At 39.2% G+C, this 24,350-nt stretch overlaps 1 protein-coding gene across 1 annotated transcript in view; it reads left to right on the top strand.

Annotated features, from left to right (window-relative positions):
* The first annotated feature begins 1,430 nt into the window (after positions 1 to 1,430).
* SH3RF1 (SH3 domain containing ring finger 1) overlaps positions 1,431 to 24,350 on the top strand; it is a 176,323-nt gene continuing 153,403 nt past the window's right edge. The window contains exon 1 of the mRNA XM_081075473.1: positions 1,431 to 1,541. The gene's annotated coding sequence lies outside the window, so the exon portion shown is untranslated. The remainder of the gene's footprint in view (positions 1,542 to 24,350) is intronic.

The following is a 24,350-nucleotide window of genomic DNA, read 5'->3' on the forward strand; positions in this document are numbered from 1 at the left end:
CAAAGTAACAGCCAACTATTCATCAAGACAAGAGGTTCCCCAAATTTTTAGTATCCACTGAATAAGTTATCTGAGAGAAAACTTTCTCTTTTCACCCATTATTCCTCTCGATCCATTTTATACTTAAAATGAGGTTTTCAGACATGATGGATAAAACTCGGCAACGCTGCAAGGGAAGGAAAGAGGGAGTGTTAACAACCAGAGGAAAATTTATCCATCAATCTTCATCACTTCCTGGCGTAGGACGACATACACTTTCAATTAACATGTCCCCTTGGGAAGTCAGAATAAAAAGAAACCACACATTGTGTAAATACACACAAAATGCTTCTTTAAAGTTATGTTAAAGTTAGGTTTCACCCTTTCAAACATCCACACTGTGAACTTTCTTCCTTGGGATAAGAAAGTGTAAGTAGCAGCAGTTTTCAAGTGCTTCAGAGGGCTGAGCTGAGCTAAGGCCCAGATGCCTCACGTGCCACACACAGTCATCAGGGACACGAGGATCTGGAGGCCATGCTGGGCTCTCAGCAGTGGGGAAGGTCCAGGGCTGGACTTCTGGGGCAGCACAGTCTTTGTCAGGTGGCCTTTGGGGAAAGCAAACATTTCTTCACCCCTTTCGAAGACCAGGGAAGCCAAATTGCACTGTCCATGTTTCCTAAAATTCTGGCAAGAAATGGTATCCAGTGGGCATTCATGCAGCCTGCCTTGCCAGGAAGCAGGTCTACAGATAGGACCGAACTACTCAGGAACGTGCAATGTGAGGAATAACCCAAAGAATCCGTCAGCGCAGACGTGATCTCTCTTGAATAAGCAGCAGTGTTCCTGTGGATTTTCTTTCCCAGATATGTTTTAGTCTTATCTCCTGGCAAAACAATTTCTTTCTCTATCTCTGCATGGGCAGCGCTGTGGAAATAAGTCAAATTAAACTAGTGATATGGTCTCGTTAATCTTATTCTCATTTTTCTTCTGAGAGCTGTAGGTTGTCTTGCCCATAAGCGACTTGGGTAGTCTCAAGAAATTATTTCCCTTTTAATTTTTGTTTTGCTACTTTCTGATATCATCCTTTGACATTTCAGGAAATACTTCATTTACAAACAGGAATGGCTTTCAGATGGCTTTTTTCTCAGAAATGTCCAGGATAGGCTGCAGATTAACATAATCAGATGTACTGTTTCCCAGAGATGAATCTTAGGATTTTAAAGGTTTTGGGGGATTTTATAGAGAGCTTTCAAGACCTTCCAAACTATATCTTCATTGCACCTCTATTTTTAGGATTGGGAGGGTGAAGACACTTGTCTACGAAAAATGAAATGGGATCCTTGAGAATTAGATGCCAGCGTGTCTCCAGGAGAGCACACACTCTGCGGCAGGAACACGAGCATGCCAGTCACATGTTCAGGCAATGAGTCCGACTGAGGCTATTTGGCTGCAGTTCAAGTGAGCGCGCCACTGGCCTGGAGCCAGCATCGTGAGCTGCAGAAACCATTTGCACTCTGGACGGCCTGGAAAGTGCCAGAGGATCATGAAGCATGCACACGCAGGTAACGTCTGTCGGGCTCATGTGCTTTCTCCTTGAACCCCAGAACCACCTGTTCTTTCTTTTCCCACTCAGTGAATTGAGGCATATTCCTATTTTTCTGGGCTTCAGTTTTTAACAGAAGAATTGGCACACTACCTATCTTCCTAGACTTCATTGCAAGAGAAGCATTGCATGGCTTTTATTCATTTATGAGCTGAAAGAAAACCAAAACCATAGGAAATGTTTGCCGTTCCTCAGGTGAGGCAGGAAGTCGGAGGCCTGAGGAGCCAGTCCTCCGGTGTTGATCTCTCTTTGTTTTACCACCTCATGGAGGGACAAAGGGGCAGGAAGATTAAAAAGCACAGGCTTTCGAGACAAAAGCAGGCCAACTGCTTATCCACCGTGTGATGTCTGGTCAGCAGTTGCTTGGTGCTCACCTGTGTCTTGGGGGTAATAACCAGAATCTCAGGTTGTGGTGAGGATCACCCACCAACAATACTTAGCCTATGGTGGGCGGTCAGTAAATAGTAGCTCCCTTGCTTTACTCCAATTTTTGACCCAGCAGCTCTGGAAAAAGTTATTCCAGCTTATTTGTTAAATATCAAATGAAAGCCAAGTAATCCTTTCTGAACACCAGAAATGCACAAGAGCTCAAACACAATCCCATCATATGCTCAGTACTGTTAAGTGCGCTGAGGATTATTTAAAAACTCTGAAATATAAAAACACAGCTCAATACGCAAAAGACAACCTAGTTATCCAGAATATATAAAGAACTCTTACAACTCATTAACAAAAACGCCCCAATGAAAATGATCCAATTAAAAAATGGGAAAAGATTTAAATAGACATTTTTCTAAAAGAGACAGCCAATAAGCACGTGAAAAGATTCTCAACTTCACTGCCCATCACGGAAATGCAAACCAAAATCACAGTGAGATACCACATCACGTCCACTAGGATGGCCATAATTTAAAAAAAAAACGGCAGATAATAACAAGTGTTGGAAAGGATGTGGATAAGCTGGTACTCTCATACATTACTGATAGGAAAGGAACATGGTACAGCTACTGTGGAAAAAAGTATGTGTTTCCTCAAAAGGTTAAGTATAAAGTCACCACATGACTCAGCAATCTTACTCCTAGGTAAACACTCAAGAGAAATGAAAACATGTCCACACAAAACTTTGTGCATGAATCTTCATAGCAACATTATTCATAATAATCCAACGTGCAAACAACCCAAGTGTCCATCAACTGATGAATAGATCAACAAAATGTGATATACCCGTATAATGGAAAACTATTTAGCAATAAAAAGGAATGAAGTGCTAATACATGCTACAACATAGATGAACCTTATACAGAGTGAAAACATACGAAGTCAAAGAGAAAGATCACACATTGCATAATTCCATTTATATAAAACAGCTATGATATATTCATCTATGGAAACAGAAAGTAGATGAGTGTTTGCCTAGGGTGGGATTTAGGGGTGTTATTGGGCAGTGAGTGCATTAGTTTCCCATGGCTGGCATAACAAAGAATGACACTGGGTGGCTTAGAAATTTATTCTCTCAGTTCTGAAGGCGAGAAGTCCAAAATCAGTGTCGGCAGGATCATGAGCTCTGAAGGAAGAAGGTCCTAGGAACCTCAGGAAGAATCCTTCTTCACCTCTAGCTTCTGGTAGTCTGCTTTCCTTAGTTTGTAGAAGGATCATTCCAATCTCTGTCTCAGTCTTCACGTGGCCTTCTCCCCTACGTGTCTGTGTCTCTGCATCTAAATTTCTCCCCTGTCATAAAGACATCAGTCATACTGGATTCAGGGCCTACTCTAATCGAGTGTGACATCATGCTAACTTGGTTATATCTGCAAAATGCTTGCTTCCATATTAGGTCACATTTGCAGGTTCCGGTGTCAGAACTTGAACATATCTTTTGGGAGACACAATTTAACCCACAACATAGAGAAATGGGGAGTGATTGCTAATGGGGTTAGCATTTCTTTGGGGGATGATGATAATGTAAAATTGATTGTGATGATGGTTGTCCAACTCGACGAATATACTAAAAATCATGAGTTGTGTACTTTAAACAGGTGAACCGTATGGTTTGTGGATTTTATCTCGATAAAGCTATTATTAAAAAAGAAAAGTATAAAGTATAGTCCCTGCCATACTGTGGTTAATGGTCTAGTGAAGGAAACCAGTTTGTTCATGTTAAATAAGTGAACAAAAGAAGTCACTATAGAATGACATGTCAAGTCATACAATACGATGATAGATACTGGAGACTCCCAGAAAAGGAGGAGATGGATGAGAGCAGCATAATCCCAGAAGTTTCAGAGAGAAGTTGTAATTCAAATGGAACCTTGAAATAAGAGTAGGATTTAAAATGACTTCCCAGGGATTTAGAATGGCTTGAAATTCCCTCATTCCCAAGTGCTCCAGGCATTTTGTCTCCAGGTATTTACAGGTGCAATTCTTCTGCCCTGAACACCCCTTCCTCCTGCCCCGTCTTCCTCCCGGGGGCTAGCTCTGGCTACTACTCTGGGTTCCATTCAGAAGTCCAGTTCCTTGCTCTCCCCTCTCCGTACCTCCTCAGGGTAGGGTGGAGAGGAGGTACTTTGCCAAAACAGAGACTTGTGTGAGTCAACTAATCTTGGGAGGGTGGTTTGCTGGTCTTTTAGGTGTTCCACTGGGACTTACACCTAATCTCTGTAACTGGCAGGAAGGCGGAGTCTCTCTTGCAAGGAGCCAGGACTGGGAGGGATGAGTGGGAGGAAGGTGTGGTAGGGAAAGGAGAGGACAGAAAACAGAAGAGGCCCAGAGACTCCTGTGGTTCTCGTAGAGCCCTCTGGTTGCTCCTGTGTGTACTGAAAGGGACCCATTTCCCTGGGGATAGTAAACAATTGTTTTGGTATCGTTTTCTGGACTCTGTGGCTGAAGGCAGGAACTGAGCTTTGTTCATTGCAATGTGTCCCAGCCAGCACACACCTCCTGGAGCAGAGGGGCCCTCAATAAATATTTCACTGAATGAATATACTATTCAGTTTATTTCTAGCTCTTAGGCACTGCTTTTTGTTTTACTTAATACACCCTCTTCATACTATCTTAATTTCTGAAGAAAAAAGTAATAGGCATTTATTGTAGAACACTGCGAACATAAACCTTGATAGAGAATGATTTTCATACATTGTACAAAGGTCAAGTAAAAATGAAGTAATACCTTAATTATTATGTTAAATAATGCTGTTAACATTGCCTAAGGCTATCATCATCATATTATGTAGGCTATTTTCTTATATTATAAATTCCCTTTTTTTCCCAAGAGAATACGGGGTATTTTATAACAAATAGCATATAAAAATGGACCAGGGATTCTCAAATTTAATTGAGCATTAGAGTACCTGGGGTGTTTGTGTAACGCACATATTCCTGAGTCTCACTTCTAGAGATTCTGATGAATAGGACTGTGGAGAGGCCGAGGAATCAGCATTTTTAGTAGGTAACCTCCAGTTTCTGATGCAGGTGATTCCTGGATCATACATTGAGAAAATCTTCCGTAGAATCCCAAAACCAAATATCAGGATCAAAGAGAAGAAAGCATATAAAAATGGTACCTGAAAATGTCCATACAGTGTCTCTAACATTACTTAAATTTATTTTGAGGTTCTTGGCAACTCTTGCAAAAAAAAGGAAAGAGGTGATAATTTATATGGGCTCTTATTGGAAAAGTGAAAGTGTACTAGTCCTTAGGAGAAAAGTGTTTTCCTAACACTAGATACTAAAAATTATTTTTCATAAGTGACCTTTACAGAATAGATGCCCAGGTTTACTCGTAGGGTGCTTGCAAGGCTGGGCACAAAAAGAGATGATTGCTGAGTTGGAGGTTGTTATCAGTGGCTCGTTCTCAGGAATGCTGCATCAGGAGCAATGATTAAGCCACACGCAGATAAGTTCTGAGCAACAAACATTTATTCATCATTTATTATGTGCCAGATACTCTGCTAAATGCTGGTGGAACAAAGAGTAAGAGAGAGCCCTGCTCCTAAGAGGCTATGGCCAAGTGACACGGAAACTGGCAGAAGAAACCAAAGATTGTGAGCTGAGCAGGCAGCACACTGACAGGAGGGCAGAGTTCAAGTCCAGGAAGTGGGCAGTCCAGTAGGGGAGCATTGTCTGACACGTGAGTGGAAATGCCACACCCGCTGGAGGGAGGCAGGAAACTGCTTTTCAGTAGGGTTAGCCTTTCAGCTCACGGAACCATGGGCCTGACCTGCCAGGAGCCCTAGCAGGTCAGAGAGCACACCCTACGTGATAGTCCAGCAGGCCTGGTTTTCCACATGAGTTCCAGATGAGGGTCTAAGAATAAACTACATGTAATCAGAATTACTCTTGTAAAATTCCTTATATTGTCCATAAAATAAGGGGTACATATATACAACATATGTAGAACCATATGGTATGTAATAAATAGAACACGCACAAGGAAATTTTTACTTATTTTAAGTTCCATCATTTCAGTAATTTCCCTCTTCTACCCACTTTCCAAGCATAAATGGTTGCTTCACATAAGTTAAAATCATGGATGTTGAGATGGCACTGACATGAATAATGTTCTCAATAGGAGTTTTCTGTTTTTTGCAACAAATACAAAAACAGATGTCACGTGAATGGTACCTACAAGCCCTCTTCAATAAAATCTGAATGCTAAGCATTAAAGTATAATTCAGTCAAGCTGACTGTAGCATTAAGTGCTGAGGGATAGGGGTCTACAGCACAGTGTTCCGTGGGCCACCTTGCATTAAGGTAGCATTTAGAGAGCCTCGCACTGCTGAATTCTAGATACTTCGTCCTTATGACAGTCCCCGAATACTGCCCCTCTGCAGTGCTCTTTGTAAGAGTTGGGTGGCAAACAGTGTAATTATTTCCTGCCCAGTAAGGGCTGAGGTACTGCTCTTCTCTAGTTCTGATTCCAGTCAGGGCCTTTAGGGAAACAACAGAGGAGAGTGTAGAGATGCTGTTCCAATATGGAAGTTGTGGAGCCGAGCCTGTGTTTTTGCCGGAGTAGTAGGCTGTCCCCCATGTTCACAAAGAGGGTGGCCACACAAGAACAGATTTTTCTCAGGAACAGCTTTAGACTCACCTTCGTACTTGAATCCTCTGCCTGTTACCCTGAGATCCTGAGTTTCATTGAAAAAAGAAAGAAAGAAAAACAAAGGCAGAAATAGTTCCAGTAAAAAAAAAAAAAAAAAAAAGGCAGAAAAATTTTCAAAGCAGATGCTACTAGCTGCCCACTGTGGACACAGAAACCCTTCAGGAGTGGATCGTCTGAGGGTGAGCAGCATGGCATATCTCATAAGAATAAGTCAGTGATAAAATGTGTTAGGTTTCTGAGCCCAGTCTATCTCCAACTTGCTTGCATTTCATAGCTGGGGTCAGGCCTCATGTCCACACTCTTCCTGACACCCGAACCTTGGCAGCCAATGTGTCAGGGTCCCCCCCTTTTCAGTGGTGACAGCTCATAGTGACCTCACTTTGCTCAACAGCAGAGATAGGCTGGCTCCTTTCAAGCTAATCACCTATGGATGGAATTCCAAGACAGCATTGTCCTGAGAGCCTGAATAACAATCAAATTTCAAAGATATTTTAAGCCATTGTAGAAAAATTCTGTTACTTTCATGCATTCTTAATTCAAATTTTCTGCGCACAATGTTATCTTACTATGATAGTAAAGAGTGGCTGTTAATTGCAATCTGGCTTATATAAGAGGTTTACTTTATTATTTAATTTGAGGAGATTATGGCCTCCATGAGCTTTCAGACTTGCATGTTTGAAATATACATACAGGTGGGTTACCTTTGAAGTCAATCTGCTATTGCCAACCCGTGGTTTGAATTTCTAGGACACCTGTTTGGAGGTACTCCTGGGGTTTTTACTGGCAAGATTCCTGGGCCAGTCCTAAGGTAGTTTTTCTTGGCATGTAATTTAATACATACATGAGACCACTCCCTCCCAACAGGGGTAGGTCTTGTCAGAGGTGATATGGGGCGGTGCTAAAGCTATAAGAATTTTTCTAAGTTGTCATCATTAGCTCAGACTTTGTAACTGGGGCATGGTTCCAGTCTATCTACAAATCAGCGAGCTTACAATGTCCACAGATTGATGTTGCAGAAGCCCGGAGACGCCCCATTGAATTGGGTTCACGATAGAGCAGTCGGGGCTTCTGAAGCTACTGGGTAGAGGCACAGGATAGTCGGGGTTGGGGATCGCCTGTAGACCCACCTGCATTGCACCTGAAAGGGAAAATGTGGGCTTGGATTGTGTTCTGTGTGCCCTTCTTTCCTGTTTCTGACAGTAGGTCCTTTACATATTAGTTCATGGAGCCTGATGACCTATGTAAGATTCCGTACCCCTTTTAGATCAGGAAACTGAGGCTTAAGATGATTGGTAACCTTGGGTGGTGAACACACAATGTGATGTATACATGATGTATTACAGTATTGTACACCTGAAACTTTACTAACCGTTGTCACCCCAATAAACTTTAATTAAAAAAAAATGATTAGTAACTTGCCTGAGGACCTTACACCTAATAGGTGGCTGACAATTCAGATCCGGGACTGCTTTCACGTTACCCTATCACCCTATCATCCTAGGACTATTATGAGAAAATTTACAATCACTTTAATAATTCTAAGGAAGCAACCAATGGGGGGGTCGGGGGGATGTGTTTTGTGTGTGTGGATACACAGATGCTTAGTGCTTGCTCTACAAATGCTTTCTATGCTGTTTTACTCAACTAAACTGTTAGGCATGTGAAGCAGTTTAGGCCCCGAGCTCTACTGTTTGTTCCTCTTTCCCTCTACGGCTAGATGTAAGAATCAGCAGTCAAATGTGGATCAGAGCATAACATTTATATTAATAGTTTTATATGGAATAAGTGATATTACATTGATAAATGGCTGAGAAGGAAACCATGTTGGAGAATGAGGCTTAGAACAGTAGTTTGTTGGGGTCTTCTGCTCCCAACTGAGATCTGGACATTTGCACCCCACTCCATCCACTTTCAGAGAGCGTCAGGCTGGCCTCAGCCTCCCCGTTACCAGAAGGATGGGAGAAGGAGTATGCTGCACACTGGGGACAGGAAGTGAAAGGGATGTTACAGGCTGTCTGATGGCGAGCAGGCCCAAGGGAGCCACAGGCCGTCTGTGACCTGCAACCTACAATCCTATCTTCCAGCAAGGCAGGGCCCAGGGCACGCCAGGCCCACACGATGCCCTCACTTGTTATTAGCTGTCCCCTCCCCGGCATGGGAAGGACAGCAGGTGCCCTCACTCCATGCACCCCTCTCATGGCACGGAACAGCAAATCCTGTCTGCTTTGGTAACATGAACAGGGATGATAAATGTTCTTGAGCATTTGCGCTATGCCAAGAGCATGATTGAAAACCAGAAATAAACGAGAGGCTTTGAGCCAAGACGCGGTCTTAATGACAATCTCATTATCCGAGCAAACTTTTCATGCTCAGAAGATTTCAGAGCCTTGTGAGTGTCTACGCAGAAGCAGGTGGCATCATGGTCTCGCAGCAGTTTTTCACAGTATTTGTTTGACATACATCTGTATTAGCTTGCTTTTAAATTTCTGCGAACTATAGTGCTTTATTGGAGAGGATTGTTCTAGTTTGTACAAAATGATTCCAAGTACATTATTTACTACTCAGTTTTCACTAACTTGCAGTCTAAACACTATGTTGCAGCTACCACCAAATTATAGCAGCTAAAGGAATGCTTTCGGTTCTGTATTTTATTTGTGTAGTGATATAATTTTCTACAGTAATTACAAACTTACATCATTCCTAATACCAAGTTGATGCTAGAGCTTATTTTTTCAATAGCACAGTATAGCTCATTCATTAGTTACAGTAGCTAATGCTGATATGGTGCTTACCACGTGCCAGGCACTGCTCTCCATACTTAACTCATTCGATCCTCTCCACACTCATTTAAGGCACCTGTGATTGTTATTAGCTTCACTTTATAGATGAGGAAATCGAGGTAAATAAAAATTTTAAAACCATTTTTGCTTTTTGATAAAAGATGGGAATATATAATACCCTCACACACACACACACACAGTTTTTTCCTCACTAGCCGAGAGAGAGAGAGAGAGAGAGAGAGAGAGAGAGAGAGAGAGAATAACAGAATTTATTTCCCATATGCTTCCCATCCCCCTCACATATATAGACTCCCTGATTATCAACACTCCCCACCAGAGTACTACATTTGCTACAATTGATTAACCTACATTAGACACATTATCACTCAAAGGTCAGAGTTTACATTAGGGTTCATGCTTGGTGTTGTAATTTCTATGGGTTTGAACAAATAAGTAATGACATGTATGCACCATCATAGTATCATACAGAGTAGTTTCACTGCCCTAAAAATGCTCTATGTTCTGCCTATTCATTGCTCCTTCCTCCTAATCTCTGGTAACCACCGATCTTTTTACTGTCTCCCTCGTTTTGTCTTTTCCAGAGTGTCATATAGTTAGAGTCATACAATACGCAGCCTCTTCAGACTGGCTTCTTTCACTTACAAATTGCATTTAAGGTTCTGCCATGTCTTTTCATGGCTTGATAGCTCACTTCTTTTTTAGCACTGAGTGTGGATGTACCACAGTTTATCTGTTAACCTACATAAGGACATCTTCGTTGCTTCCATATTCTGGCAATTATGAGTAATGCTGCTGTAAATATTTTGTGCAGGTTTTAGTGTGGACGTAATCTTTCAATACCTTTGGGTAAATATCAAGGAACAAGATTGCTGGATCATGTGCTAAGAACATGTTTAGTTTTGGAAGAAACCACCAAACTGGCTTCCAAAGTGGCTGCACCATTTTGCATCCCCACCAGCAAGGAAGGAGAGTTTCTGTTGCTCCACATCCTCACCAGCACTTGGTGCTGGTGTTCTGGTGTTTTGTCTAATAGGTGTGTGGTGGTAATTCATTGTTGTTTTAATGTGCATTTCCCTTATGACAGATGATGTAGAGCATCTTTTTATGTGCTATTTGCCAGCTGTATATTTTCTTTGGTGAGGTGCGTGCTAAGGTGTTAGGCCCATTTTTAAAATTGGGTAGTTTTCTTATTGTTGAAGAGGTCTTTATGTATTTTGCATAACAGTCTTTTATCAGATATCTCTTTTGTAAATATTTTCTCCCAGTCTGTAGCTTGTTGGTCATTCTCTTAACAATGTCTTTTGAAGAACAGGAATGTTTACTTTAATGAAGTCCATCTTATTAGTGCCTTTAGTGTTGTGTCTAAAAGATCATCACCAAAAAAAAAAAAAGGAAAAAACATCATCACCAAACCCAGTCATTTGAATTTTCTATGTTATGCTTTATAGTTTTATGTGAATACATTTAGCTCTGATCCATTTTCAGTTAATTTTTGTGAAAAGTGTAAAATCTGTGTATATGTGTATATATATATATATATATATATATATATATATATATATATATATATATATATATATTTTGGCTTGTGGATGTCCAGTTCTTCTAGCATCATTTGGTGAAATGACAACCTTTGCTCCATTGTGTTGCCTCTGCTCCATCAAAGATCACTTGCCTATATTTATGGAGGTCTATTTCTGCACTAGACAGTATATGAGCTTCTGTTGATTTATTTGTCTATTATTCCACCAAGGACTTACTATCTTAATTATTGTAGCTTTATAGTAAGTCTTTTTAGTGTCAATCCTCTGACTTTGTTCTTTGACTTCAATTGTATTAGTTATTGTGGGTCTTTTGCTTTTTCATATAAACTTTAGAATCATTTATATATATATCTATATAGATATATAGATATATATCTATATATCTCTCTCTATATATACGTATCTAGATATATCTATATCTATAGAAAACTGTTTGTTGTGATTTTATTGCACTTGCATTGAATCTATACATCAAGTTAGGAAAAACTGACATGTGGACAATATTGACTCTTCCCATGCATGACTATGGAATATGTTCTCATCTGTTTAGTTCTTTGATTTCTTTCATCAGAATTTTGTTGTTTTTCTCATATAAATCTTGGACATATTTTGTTAGATGTATTTCTAAGTATTCCATTTTGGGAAGTGCAAATGTACATGGTATTGTGTTTTAAATTTCAAATTCCACTTGTTCATTGCTGGTGTACAGGAAAGCAAATTGATGTCTGTATATGAGCTTGGTAGTCTGCAACTGCTGCACTCACTGATTAGTTACAAGAGTTTTCTTATCGATTCTTTTAGATTTTCTACATAATCATGTCATCTGTGAACAAAGACAGTTTTACTTAGTCCTTCTCAGTCTGTATGCCTTTTATTTCCTTTTCCTGTCATATTACATTTTCTAGGATTTCCAGTACAATGTTGAAAAGGAGTGGTGAGAGGGGACATCCTTGCCTCGTACTTGATCTTAGTAGAAAAGCCTCAAGTGTATCACTATTAAGCCTGATGTTTTCTGTAGAGTTTTTGTAGATGTTATTTATCAAGGTGAGGAAGTTCTCTTTATTCATGGTTTACTGAGAGATTTTATCATGAATAGGTGTTGTATTTTGTAAACGCTTTCAGTGCATCTGTCAATATAATTGTGTGATTTTTTTCTTCTTTAGCCTGTTGATGGGATAGAGTCCATTAACTGATTTTCAAATGTTGACCCACTCTTGAAAACTTGGGATAAACCCCGCTTAATCATGGTTTATAATTCTTTTCATACATTGTTGGATTCAGTTTCCTATTTTGTTGAGGAGTTTTGCATGTATGTTCATAAGAGATATTGGCATAGAGATTTCTTTTACTGTCTTGTCTGGTTTTGGTATTAGCTAATGCTGGCCTTATAGAATGAGTTAGAAAGTATTTGTTCTGTTTCTATCTTCTTAGAGATTGTGGAGAGATGATATAATTCCTTCCTTAAATATTTGGTAGAATTCTCCAGTGAACCTATCTTGGCCTGGTGCTTTCTGTTTTGGAAGGTTCTTAATTATTGATTCAATTTCTTTAACAGACATAGCATTATTCAGATCCCCTGTTCATTTACATCGTTTTTTTATTCCATAACTTTATTATGGAAGTTGCATTTTACTTCTCTCAGAAACACCAAATTCACATATTTATTATCTATGAATATGTGGGATACTTGTTTTCTGATAGTCAGATAATGTAGTATATGTGGTATTTGTTAGCTGCATGTCTAAACCATTATTTCTAAGGCAGACAAACAATAAGTAAAGAATCTTTAAAAGTCCATACTCTCTAGAAGTTTTAGGAAAACTGGAAATTATAATGTTTAAAATGAAGAGGTTTAAGTATTTAAAAAATTAGTTTAACATTCATCTTCAGAGACTGATTTTGATTTCAACTTGACCCTGGGGTTATGAATCTGAATAAGATTGATTCTGAGAGAGATCCCTGATCTGAAAACCACCCTGAATAATCTGATCACATCTCAAATAAAACTTGACTAGAAGAACTTGGATTGTCTGTCTTTAATCATATCTTTACCTTCTTCCATTATCACAAACACAGTATTTAATGTATGGATATCTCTCCCTTCTGTTGTTCTGTCCTTCTACTGCCATTTGGCTTGATTCCTCTCTAGTCCAACTGCACAACTAATACTCTGGAACTTCCTGTCACTGTGCTTCTTGGTTTGACCCAACTCTGTTTCAGATCCGTATCTTTTACTTTCTTGTTTACTCCCTTATTTGCTCAAGCACATCTTCACCTTCGTTCTTCAGAAAAATACTTGAGAGATAGGCTTTCTGAGTGTGTAAAGGTCTGAAAAGATTTTTGCTTGTTTTCTACATAATTGATAGATTGGTTGGCTACAGAGGTGAGGGTAAGAATAATTTTCATCATGTATTTTATGAAGCTGCCTAAGTGTGTCCCTCAGCAGTGCTCTTTCCTCTCCCAACTCTGTTAACTGTGACCTCCTTGCGTGGAGCCCTGGAGTGGGGAAGGAAGGATACACAGACCCTTCAGTGCTGTGAGGATCCACTGTAGAGAGAGCCGGTACTGGACGTGGACCTTGACATCCTCCAGGCAGGAGAGAGATTGGGGCCTCAGAAAGGCACCCGAGGCAAGGGTCAGAGCTCTAGAGTTACTGGAAAAAGCTTGGTCCATGGTCCCCATAGATAAGAGGAAAGATTAGAGGAAGAACAACCCAGCTAACTAGGGTGGCCAGATTTAGCCAGAGAGGGAGACAGAGAAATAGAGAACTATAGGACACTCAGTTAAATTTGAATTTCAGATAAACAATGAATAATTCTAATCCATGATGTCTGTCCCATGTAATGTATTTTATCTGGCAACCCTACAGCAGACACAGCTGTCTCTGGAAGGACCTGCCAATCTCTCTGACCCTCAAGAGTGGCCTGGTGAGTTAACAGGGACTCTGAGGCCTCTGCATGGTTGAGGCTGGGAGAAAAGGAACTTTCATAGCTGAGGAAACTGGAGACCAGAGAAGCTTGGATGAGAAACTGAGAGTTTTCCAGCTGATACCTTATCTGTTCACAGGGGTGGAGACCACTAAGCCTCCCATAACCCGTGGGATAGCTGTTGCTTAAGACTTGGCCCCAGGGTGGATAATATTGCAAGCAGGCAAATAACAAAGCCAGAGAGGGGAGAATGAACAGAGTACCCTGGGTGGGCAGCTGTGACCAAAATAGATGGGCAGGAGTACATAGCAACTTGAACAAAAAAAAAAGTAATTAGTGCAATCAAGGGGCTCCAATTAGAGCATTAAGCTGCTGTCACTGGAACTCAAGAACATGATTTTTAAGTTTAAAAATAGAGCAGATGTATTGAAAAAGAGCATGGCAATTCTTGAGAAGTGAACAAAGACCTGGAAGAACAAGTAGGGGAAAAAGAATCTCTTGAAACAGCAAAAATTTAAAGACAGAAATTGTAAAGTAAATATAAAAGAACCAACCAGAAGATAGATCCAGAAATTTGTAAAAATGTAAAAATAAATAAGAATTTCAGAAGAAGAAAATGCAATTGAGGGAGCAGAGGCAATATTTAAACAAATAGGTGAAGAAAATATTATGGAGCTAAAGAAACACTCGAATCTTCAGATAGAAAGGATTCTTTGAGTTCCAAGGAAGGATTGGCAAAAAAAAAAAAAAAAAGAAAACACCAGAGAGAGTCCAGTAAACTGTCCTAATTCCAGGGATAATGACAAAGTTCTACAGTCTACCAGACAAGGAAAAACAAATTATTGACACAGAAGAAGAATCAGACTGGCTTTAGCTGTGTATCTGCAGCTCTGGAATCAGAAGACAGTAGGATATTATCTACTGACAACTATGAGTATGGTTAAAGACCATATGTTACTTAAAAAACAAAACAAAACACTTGAAACACTGATAGAGGTTGAAATTCAGAGGCTATAAAGATACTTCCAATAAATATAAACCAAAAGAAGTCATTTGGCAATATTAATATTGTAACAAATATGATAAATATTGATATTATATAATGATAAAAAGTAAAGGTAATAACAACCATAAACCATGTTTACTAATCAATATAGTGGCTAAATGTATAAAGCAAAAACTCTTAAGGGAATGTAGTAATAGTACACTTATCATAGGGGATTTTAATATGCTTTTTCAGAATCAGACAAATCTAGCAGACAAAAATAAATAAATGAATTGGAACATAGGAATAAGAGTAAAACAACCAACAAATTTGACCTAACAGGTGTATGAAATGTTACATCTCATAATTATATATATATATATATATATATATATATATATATATATATATATATATATTTTTTTTTTTTTTTTAATTTTAATGGAACATTTACAAAAGTTAATTTTGTGTTTGGTCCCAGAGAATATCCAGGCTATCTAAACTGATTCACAAAAGTAGAGATGTTATAGGCTACATTCCCAATTGTAATAATTTTTTAAAAAGGAATAAGTAATGGAAAGGGGATACCCCCCAAAAAATCTTCTCAAATTACTTGGAAATTAAGAAACACCATTCTAAATAACCCTTCATCAAAATGTAAATAAAACTGAAATTACGAGGCAGTGATGGAGAAAACTTCATACCAAAACATACACAACACAGCTTCATACCAAAACATACACAACACAGCTCTAACTAATCCTATTGGATTCTAATCCTTTCCCTTTCCTTCCTTTCCCTTCCCTTCCTTTCTCTTCCCTTCCTTCAGCTTCCATCCTCTCCCGTTCCATCCAGTTCCCTTCCCCTTCCCTCCATGTAGACGCTGAGTACTGCATGATGGTGTGGGTAGGTACCATATTGGCAACTTAGCCTCAGATGTTTCAGAAAAATGAAAGTTCTTTATATTATACTTGCAACGTTTCTGTAAATTTGAGATTGCTTCAAAAACTTTTTAAATGAATTTATAGATAAATGTATAATTTATATATACATATTAAAAATATAGAGAAAGTGAAAAGACTAATTCCCAATGGGGAAAAATAGTGGCAAGGCCAATGTGAGATTCAGCTAATATCTTTAACCTACAAAGAGCTCTTATGAAACTGATAAGATAAAGACTAACAAACTGAAATAAGAGAAAATCCCAATGACAAGTATATAACAAACAAGTAAAAATAAAAAACAAGTAAAAGGAGGTTACCTCATTAATTGTCAGGCACATGCAATTTAAAACATTAATCCGATAATCATAAGGCACCTACCAAATGAGATCAAAATTTAAAAGAATGGCAGCCAGCAAGAGGGTGATTTGAGGATGTGGAATGAGGATTTTCATACTTTGACGGTAAACATCTAAATTGTTTCATTTTTGTGGAACGAAATATGGCAATATCTGTTAAAAATTGCATTCCCCTTAACCCAGAAATTTCATCCTGGGGAATATATTCTCTACATTAGATACAGAAGCAAGAATGTTTACTGCATCTTTGTTTTTAGTAGCAAAAACTAAATAGTGAATGACCATTAATAGGAAAATGATTGGGATACAACCATTCTATGAAAAACTATGCAACTATTATAATGGATAAGTTAGCTCTATGCCAGTTAACTAAAAGGAATTTTTTAAGAGGAAAAAAGCAAGATACAAAGAAATATATAAGATATAATCATATTTTTTAAACAAAGTCAACTCCCCGTATATGTACATATATTTTATATGTGGTTACAGGAGGGGTGGATACAGATAAGAATGAGGAGACGATGAACTTTGGGGGTATTGCTTCATTTTGACTAATTTCTATTGCTCTGCGCACAGTTTTTACAGTCTGGGTCAATCGATTACTGAGATGCTAGCAATTTGGATAAATTAACTGAGAAGGACTGCTACTGTGAAAATAGTGAGAAATGATAGTCTGTAGATCTGCGGCCAAACACCATCCAAGAAGGCTGGGATCTGAGAGAACCAGCAGTTGGAAGTAGGACAAGTGACTAACACGGTCAGGATTAAATGTTGATAGTGGAGTTCCAGAAAAGTTTAAGCTAAAACCCACAGGTGATGACTATTTACCAAGAGTGGGTGAAGAGAGGAGAGGACGATTGCAAACATGAGAGTCAAACATCAGAGGATACTGCAGGCCAAGAATGTGAGAAGACTTAGGGTCAAGTTCTTACAGTAAGGATCACGTCAGTGGAAGAGGGGGCTGGAGCATGTCTCAGGGAGGTAAAAATGCTGACAAAACGGTATAGTTGGGTTGGGGCCTCACCTACTCTTCCTCTTGTATGGCATTTCCAAACCCTCATCATTAAAAGGTTTGGGTGGCTTCTGGTGCCAACAGAAATGGAAGAAAGATCATCATCATCACGAGATTAAAACATAGAATTCTGATGTTATTAAGAGAAAAGGGCTCCTAAATTCCTCAAGGTAAAATAATGTCAATACTAACAGTGATGTTAATACTAAGATTAGTTAAGCTTTACTGAGTTCTTCCTGGGTGCTGTGTAAATCTACTAAGCACTCTCTTTTAAAAGGTATTATCTCTTTTAAGCTTCACAACAACCTATGAGGTAGATACCATTATCTTCATTTTATAGATGATGAAACTGAGTCTGACAGAGATTAAATAACATTCTTAAAGTCACGTAAGTAAACATTCTCAGAACCAGGACTCAAACCCAAGTCTGTATGACTCCACAGCCTTAAGTATTCTGTTCATACACGAACTGATATTTACAATGATTGTCTGAAGTCATCTGAAAATTTAACTTTTTGTGTCTTTTATTTCAAAAATCAGAGAAACTTATACTGCATTTCAAACATTTTCATCCAAATAAAAGTTGGTTTTCCCGTGACCCATTCTTCTAGGATTCTGGATAGCTGAAGCTTTCTCTGTACTTTGTACTTCTTACTAGATTTCAGTCATTAGAGCTCTACAAATTGATTAAAATTGAGTTGCAAATAAAATTTTTATGCAATGCTATAAAATATATTGGTTGTAAATTCTGAGTAGTACATAAATTCTCTCGCATTTCCTTGCAAACTTTATTTTTTTTTTATTAAAAAAGCCTTTTAAGTGTTTTTGCCAGTATATTTTTTCAAATAATACTTCAATATGGACTTTTTCTTGGCAACCCATGTGATTTCCTGGAAGTTCCTGCTGAGTATACCCTTACTATATAAACATAAAACTTGATTCCCTCAGTAAAAGCATCAACCATTTGCAAATGCCAACTGACTTTCTAAGCAATTTGCAGCCTGTGAGTAAGGTCATCCTTTTTCTTCATATTTTCTCTAATGCTTATAGTATGGGCGACAGCACTCTTAGCAAGTCTATTGCAAATTCCACGTTGCTTTCAGAGCTCCAGACCTTTTGACTAAACATCCCTTCATTTTCCTGGAGCAAAGAATCTGATTTAATAACTAGCCATCTTACCTGATCACATTTCCTCCAATATGTCAACTTAGCCATAACTGCTTTGAACATCTAACCTTTCTTTAACCCCCCGTCACATTCATACAGCTACACATAACAATATATACAATTCCCTTTCATTTATCAAAAGAAAGAATCCTTGGGGAATAAAGATTTGACAGCTCCTGTTACGAGATAATTGTAATACTTAAAAAAAAGAGAGAGAGATGAGACAGATGGTGTACACTGGAGACATGTGGAAGTTTGCTTGAAAAATAGCTTCAGAAATTCAATTGAGACTGAAAAGAAATTATGTAAATCATCACTTTTGCATAAAAGCATCATGGAAAACAAGGAAATTATCTTAATCTTTAGTCTTCCAGTCTTGTCAAAGAGAAAGAATGTCAACTGGACAGATACTATCTTGGTTTCCTATTGAAAAACAACAACAAAAACCTCTGTAGCCCCTCATTTGAGTTACAAAGAGATTACTTTGAGTGAGATGATTAAAAGCATTATCTTCTATACTGTAATATGATTATATTGTAATATAATTATAATGAAAAAATAACCTGGATCATGAGTCTCCAGAGAATTCACGTTTTCTGTGTGTGTGGGTGTATGTTTAAGCTGACCTATTTAAATGCATTAGAAAAGTCAACCTTTCTCTTTAATTTGATCAGAAAAAAAAGAAGTTTGAAAATTGATAAACAATTTTTAATATATAAAGATGAGTTACCAAGAAAGATTATGGAATTTCATTTCCTGAAGATGGTTAGATAAAGCAAAGGATATTTACCTATTCTCTAATAGTTTGGGTTAGGTAAAGTTTGCTTAGGAGAAAAAGACCAATTCAAGGTTTAAACTTTTAAAATGATAATGGAATTTGATAAAAGTATTTTGAATAGAAAGGAAGAAATCCTATTATATTTTCCTCTTATAGGTTAAATTTATCTTTGAACTTGGGTGAGAAATTTATTAGGTGTGCCTAGTTTCGGGCGTGTTTTCATTGACATTTCACAGTACTAAGCGACAGGACCTTCTGAGGCTTGATTGGGTGACCCTGGTCCACTTTTAGGGTCTGGGAGTAACGTGGGGCCAGCCAGCCACGTGTATTTCTCTGGATAGGCTAAATCTCGGCTCCTTTTTTAAACTGATATTCTTTACAAATCTGTCCAGCAATTTTTAAAAGGAGAAGCTGAACACTGCATGGTGGTGTGGGCAGGGAAGGGGGGCGGGGCAGACTGGAATGAATGGAGGTGGCAACACTCAATGGCTCTCCTGTTGCCCCCAGCAAACCTCCCATGGTGCCAGTTCCCGTATCCTTCTCAACAAAACCAAAGCCCCTATTGATTAGCTTCCCTGGTCAGCACCTGGAGTATCTCCCTTTTAATGTGCCTCTGGGTGACTCTGGGTTAGCGTTTCTCAAGTTATAGTCCCAGCATCACCTATATTATAATCATTTGATTCTTGAACCCTTGATAGACCTACTAAGTGAGAATCTCTAGAGAGGAGGCCAGGGTGTCTGCATTTTTAAGGAGCTTTGCAGGTGATTCTGACTGCACTTAAACCTCAAGAACCACTCCCTGAAGGCTGAGTTGGATTTGGTCAGTTTAGAGAACTCCAGCTCTCCCCAGGTATTCCACTGTCAAAAAATTCAAATGTTCAGACCTGTTTTAAGAAGGCTGGAGGAAGATGCAGTTCCGTTACCTCCCACTCATCAGTCTTTCTCCCTAGCATCCATTCTGATTGAGCTGAAATCCTCGGGGAATGCCTATAAATATTCCATCTGCTCAGATTTTGTTTTGCCAGACAGTGGAGTTCACACCACCTTCCCACTACTACAGACCAAAATAGCTTCTCTGGGCTTGCCTGACTCCAACTGCTAAGAGCCCCACTTCCTGACAACTATGGCACCTCAAGACCACTTGACTTTTTCCAAGGGGATTCCGTTGCTCTTGGGTGTCCTTTCTGCAATTAGGATGGGATAAAAAGTTTTCATGCTGGAAAGAATCTTAGAGGTTCCAATCCAATCCACTCTCTAATTATATGGAAACAGATGCAGACAGATACATAGAAAAGGAGGTAGGAAATAAACATTTGGTTGAGTCCCTATTATGTGCCAGAGAGATGCTGAGCTGTATTTTTCAATGAGTTTTGTCATTAATTTTTTACAATGAGCTTTCAAAGTGGATAACATTATATCCATTTGTGTACACAAGGAAGTGGAAACTCAGAAAATTAGAGATATTTGTAAAGTCATTCAGTTAACAGGTAGTAGATCCAGTATCGAACCTAGATTCTAATAAAAATAATAATTTTTATGTATTAAGTTAAGCACTTACCATGTGTTGGGCATAGTGTCAAGCATTCTATTTTTATAAACTTACGTAAAATCGCCACAGAAACCCTGAGGTAGGTAGTGGTACTATGCGCATTTGACAGGGAAAACGCAGGCACAGAAGATTAGAAACTTGCGTGACGGTCAACATGGTGGTAGATGGAGGAGCCTTTGACTCCAAGGCTCTCTCCAGAATCTCTCTTCCAGCCCTGGAGAGACTGGAAGCAGGGACAATAGTTATAGTCCAAGGAGTAGCTAAGCAGGCCTAAAATAAGGATTGGGAGGAAGGGGCGGATTTAAGCAGCACTTCTGATGATCTCTGGATGGGAGGTGGGTGAGGGAGCAGAGGGAGAAGGAGGAATTGAAAATAACTGCATTTTCTTGCTTGGGGAATGAAGTACATGCTGACACCATTAACTAAAACCTAGAAGTGAAGACAAAACTGGCATCACATTTATGTTCTGTGATACATAGCTGCATTTAGTTGTTTTTCCAGCTTCACTATGAAATGTAAGAGGAAGAATTGTATGTCCTCATCTTCTACATAAAAATGTATTGATTGATAGATTATAAGGAAGACTGTCAATGTAACTGGTAACATTGTCTACAGGGCACTGAAGTACTCTGTATGTATGTAGTGTTAGGATGGCAATAAATATAATTCCTTATTTGAAAATTATTCTCCAGTGCCCAATATGGGTTGGCTGTCAAGGATACCAGGGCAAAGAGGAAGACCCAGTCCATGCCTTGAGGGATCTTATATTCCGGTAAGGAAGACAGGCAATATAGAAGGAATACAACATTAGGCTGTGGAAAGTAATATAAAGATAAATGGAGGGCCATGGCGGACATGATGTTGCAGGGTCCAGGTGACCTAGGGTCTTGTAAGCTGTGCAAGCCATTTGATTCCAACTGTGATGGGAAGAAATTGATGAGTTTTGAGCAAGGGAATTACATGATCTGTTATACTTTTTTTTCTAGCTCGCTCTGAATGTCACTACAGTCAGGACAAGATTGTGACAATAGGAATAGAAGAAAAGCTGGTTAGGAGGGCCAGAGGCAAAGAGGGATGGTGGTTTAAATAAAGATACAGTGAAGGCAAAGAGAAGTGGGTAGAAATTGAAATATATATTTTGGGGTAGCTGGGAGACTTGTTGATGAAGAGGGATGGAGAGGAAAAAGGAGAAATTGAAGACGACACCTACATGGGTAAATAGTGCTGTTTACCAATATCATGGCAGCTGGAGGAGTAATTAGGTTTGAAGGAAAATGATGATCAGACACATGTGTGTATATGCGTGTCTAAGCATGATACGAAAGCTTACCAAAGAGTACTCTGGACTGAGAATTTAAAAGCCCGACTTGTGTCATAACATCATCACTAAGAGGAATAACTTCTCCACACCTCATTTTTTCCCATCTACAACAGGGGAATGATTATATCTGTCTTTGCTGCTTCAGAGGGATGCTGAGAAGATAAATGAGATAACATATATGCAAGTTCTTTGAAGTCTTGGGAGGATAAAAACCGTGTAAATCCAAGCTATCATCATTATGTACAGGGTGTGTTTATATTATTCATATATCTACTCAAAGTCACAGGGGCCATAAGTATATCACACTTACATTCTTTCCTTCATGTTCAGTTCTCAGAAATGGCAAGGTGAACATACTTCTGTTTCCCCGAATGTCCCTTCACTTTATTCTCTTAACAAGATTTTGCAATTATTAGTGTTGTTTTAGACGTTTAAGACCCTGGGAAAAAAAGGGTTTTGCCCAGTAACTCAGCCTGGGTAATTCTTGGGAGATAATGATAATGATGGTATCTTCTTTAATAGAGATGTACAGATTACAGAGAACCAGCACGTTGTCTCCTGGAATCCTCCAACAACACTCTAAGAAAGGTATTATTTTTTCACCGTATGACAGAGGGAAGATGGCTCAAGAAGTTAATTTGCCTAAAACCTCATTTTACAGGTGGAGTAATTAAGGCTAATGAAAGAGTTGTGTTCTAAAAAATACAGTATACTAGCACTAAGGACATTCAAAGAACTGCAACCATGTCCCAGATAATATTCATGGGATGTGTGTGCCATCTTCTTTGATCTCTGCAAACTTGGACACGTTGTCTTCAGTTCTTTGATAAAGGGTATAACTACTGATTTTCTTGCCTAGAGTCAAGAGCTGCACCATCCCACCCCATGACCTTGTGTTAACGTCTCTAAATATGAACAAACAAACAAAGTAAACAAAAATTGTCCCTGGCTCTCCAGAGTAATACATGATTGATAGTAGTCTTTCCCTTGGGGGGAGACCCAGTGTACTCAATTTTGCCTGAGGTGATGTGCAAAAGAGAGGTCCTTGGAACGGTGAAAAGAAAACTGGACTTGGAATCCAGAGACATGAGGTTGAGTCTTGGTTCAAAATTACTTATTGTATGATCTGGGGATGAAGTGAACCTATTGGAGCTTCAGTTTTAATAACTGTTAACTGCATATAACGTTTATCTGTTTCTTGGCTGTAACCTTCTAGTCAGCCTCACCTTGGTCTGAACGATTCCAGAAGCACAAATATGGAGCTAAGTAGTCACTTACAGAGTGCCTTGTTTATAAATTATTGGATTAAAAATTCTCTATTCTGTTCATTTTTTTCTCGTCATTCTCAGTAAAGATGCATGTGTATTTGCTCACTTTTAATGGAGGGGGAAGAGGATTATTATTTCTGGTATTCATAGAGTATGATTCTCAGCACATTAATCTATTTAGAACAAAGCTAAGAAGGAATGACATACAGGGTTGCATGAGGATTGAATTCATGCATGTGAAATGGTTAGCAAAGTGACTGGCATAGAGTGAATAATAATTGTTAGCTGTTGTAATTTTGTGTTCTTACTTTGGTTATTCTCATTTGTGTTGAATGGTTTAGTTGTGGCCCTGGCTGGAAACTAGAGAATAATCTGACTCCCTATAAAAATGGCAGCATGGTCGGTAGCCAGGTAGAGCTTTCTTCCACAGTATCTGTGACCATTCTCTCCTTTTCGCCTAGTTTCTGCACACCTAGGAAGGGTATCTGGGATAACTTTTTGTTAAGCTGACGGTAAATGCCAATAAAATAATGACAACTTTGAGATCAACGACAAAATTTCAACTTGTCTTCCCTCTGAATTGGGTCTGAAAAATAAACCTCAAAACCTGCGGACGGCATGTTTCTCAAAACTCCATTTCAGAGTTTACAGGTGTGTGCCTGGGGCAACCAAAACAAAGATTACAGTGGTTATGGCTGCCTCCCAGGCTCAGATGAAAGAGGCGCCTCTCAGCTAGCTTTACGTGCCAGCTCACCTGAAGTCACACTTTGAATTTTCCCCACGTAGGGAAGGTAGAACGGGGCCTCCCAAGGGTGGGTTTCAAATCCACACGACTGTTTTTTCCAGCCTCTCTCCCTTCCCATTCTGAGTTTCTGGGTCAACAATTCTCAGCCTGCTGGGGGGGGCGGGGTGCGTCCCGGGGGAGGCAGGGTGGTGCCTGGGTGCGGGCAGATGGGGGAGCAATGCTGGGCGGCGGTGGCCCCGGGCATCGGCGGGTGGACAGCTACCCTGGGACTGACCT

This window comes from Rhinolophus hipposideros, assembly GCF_964194185.1.
Source record: "Rhinolophus hipposideros genome assembly, chromosome: 16".
In the NCBI taxonomy this organism is placed as follows: Eukaryota; Metazoa; Chordata; class Mammalia; order Chiroptera; family Rhinolophidae; genus Rhinolophus; species Rhinolophus hipposideros.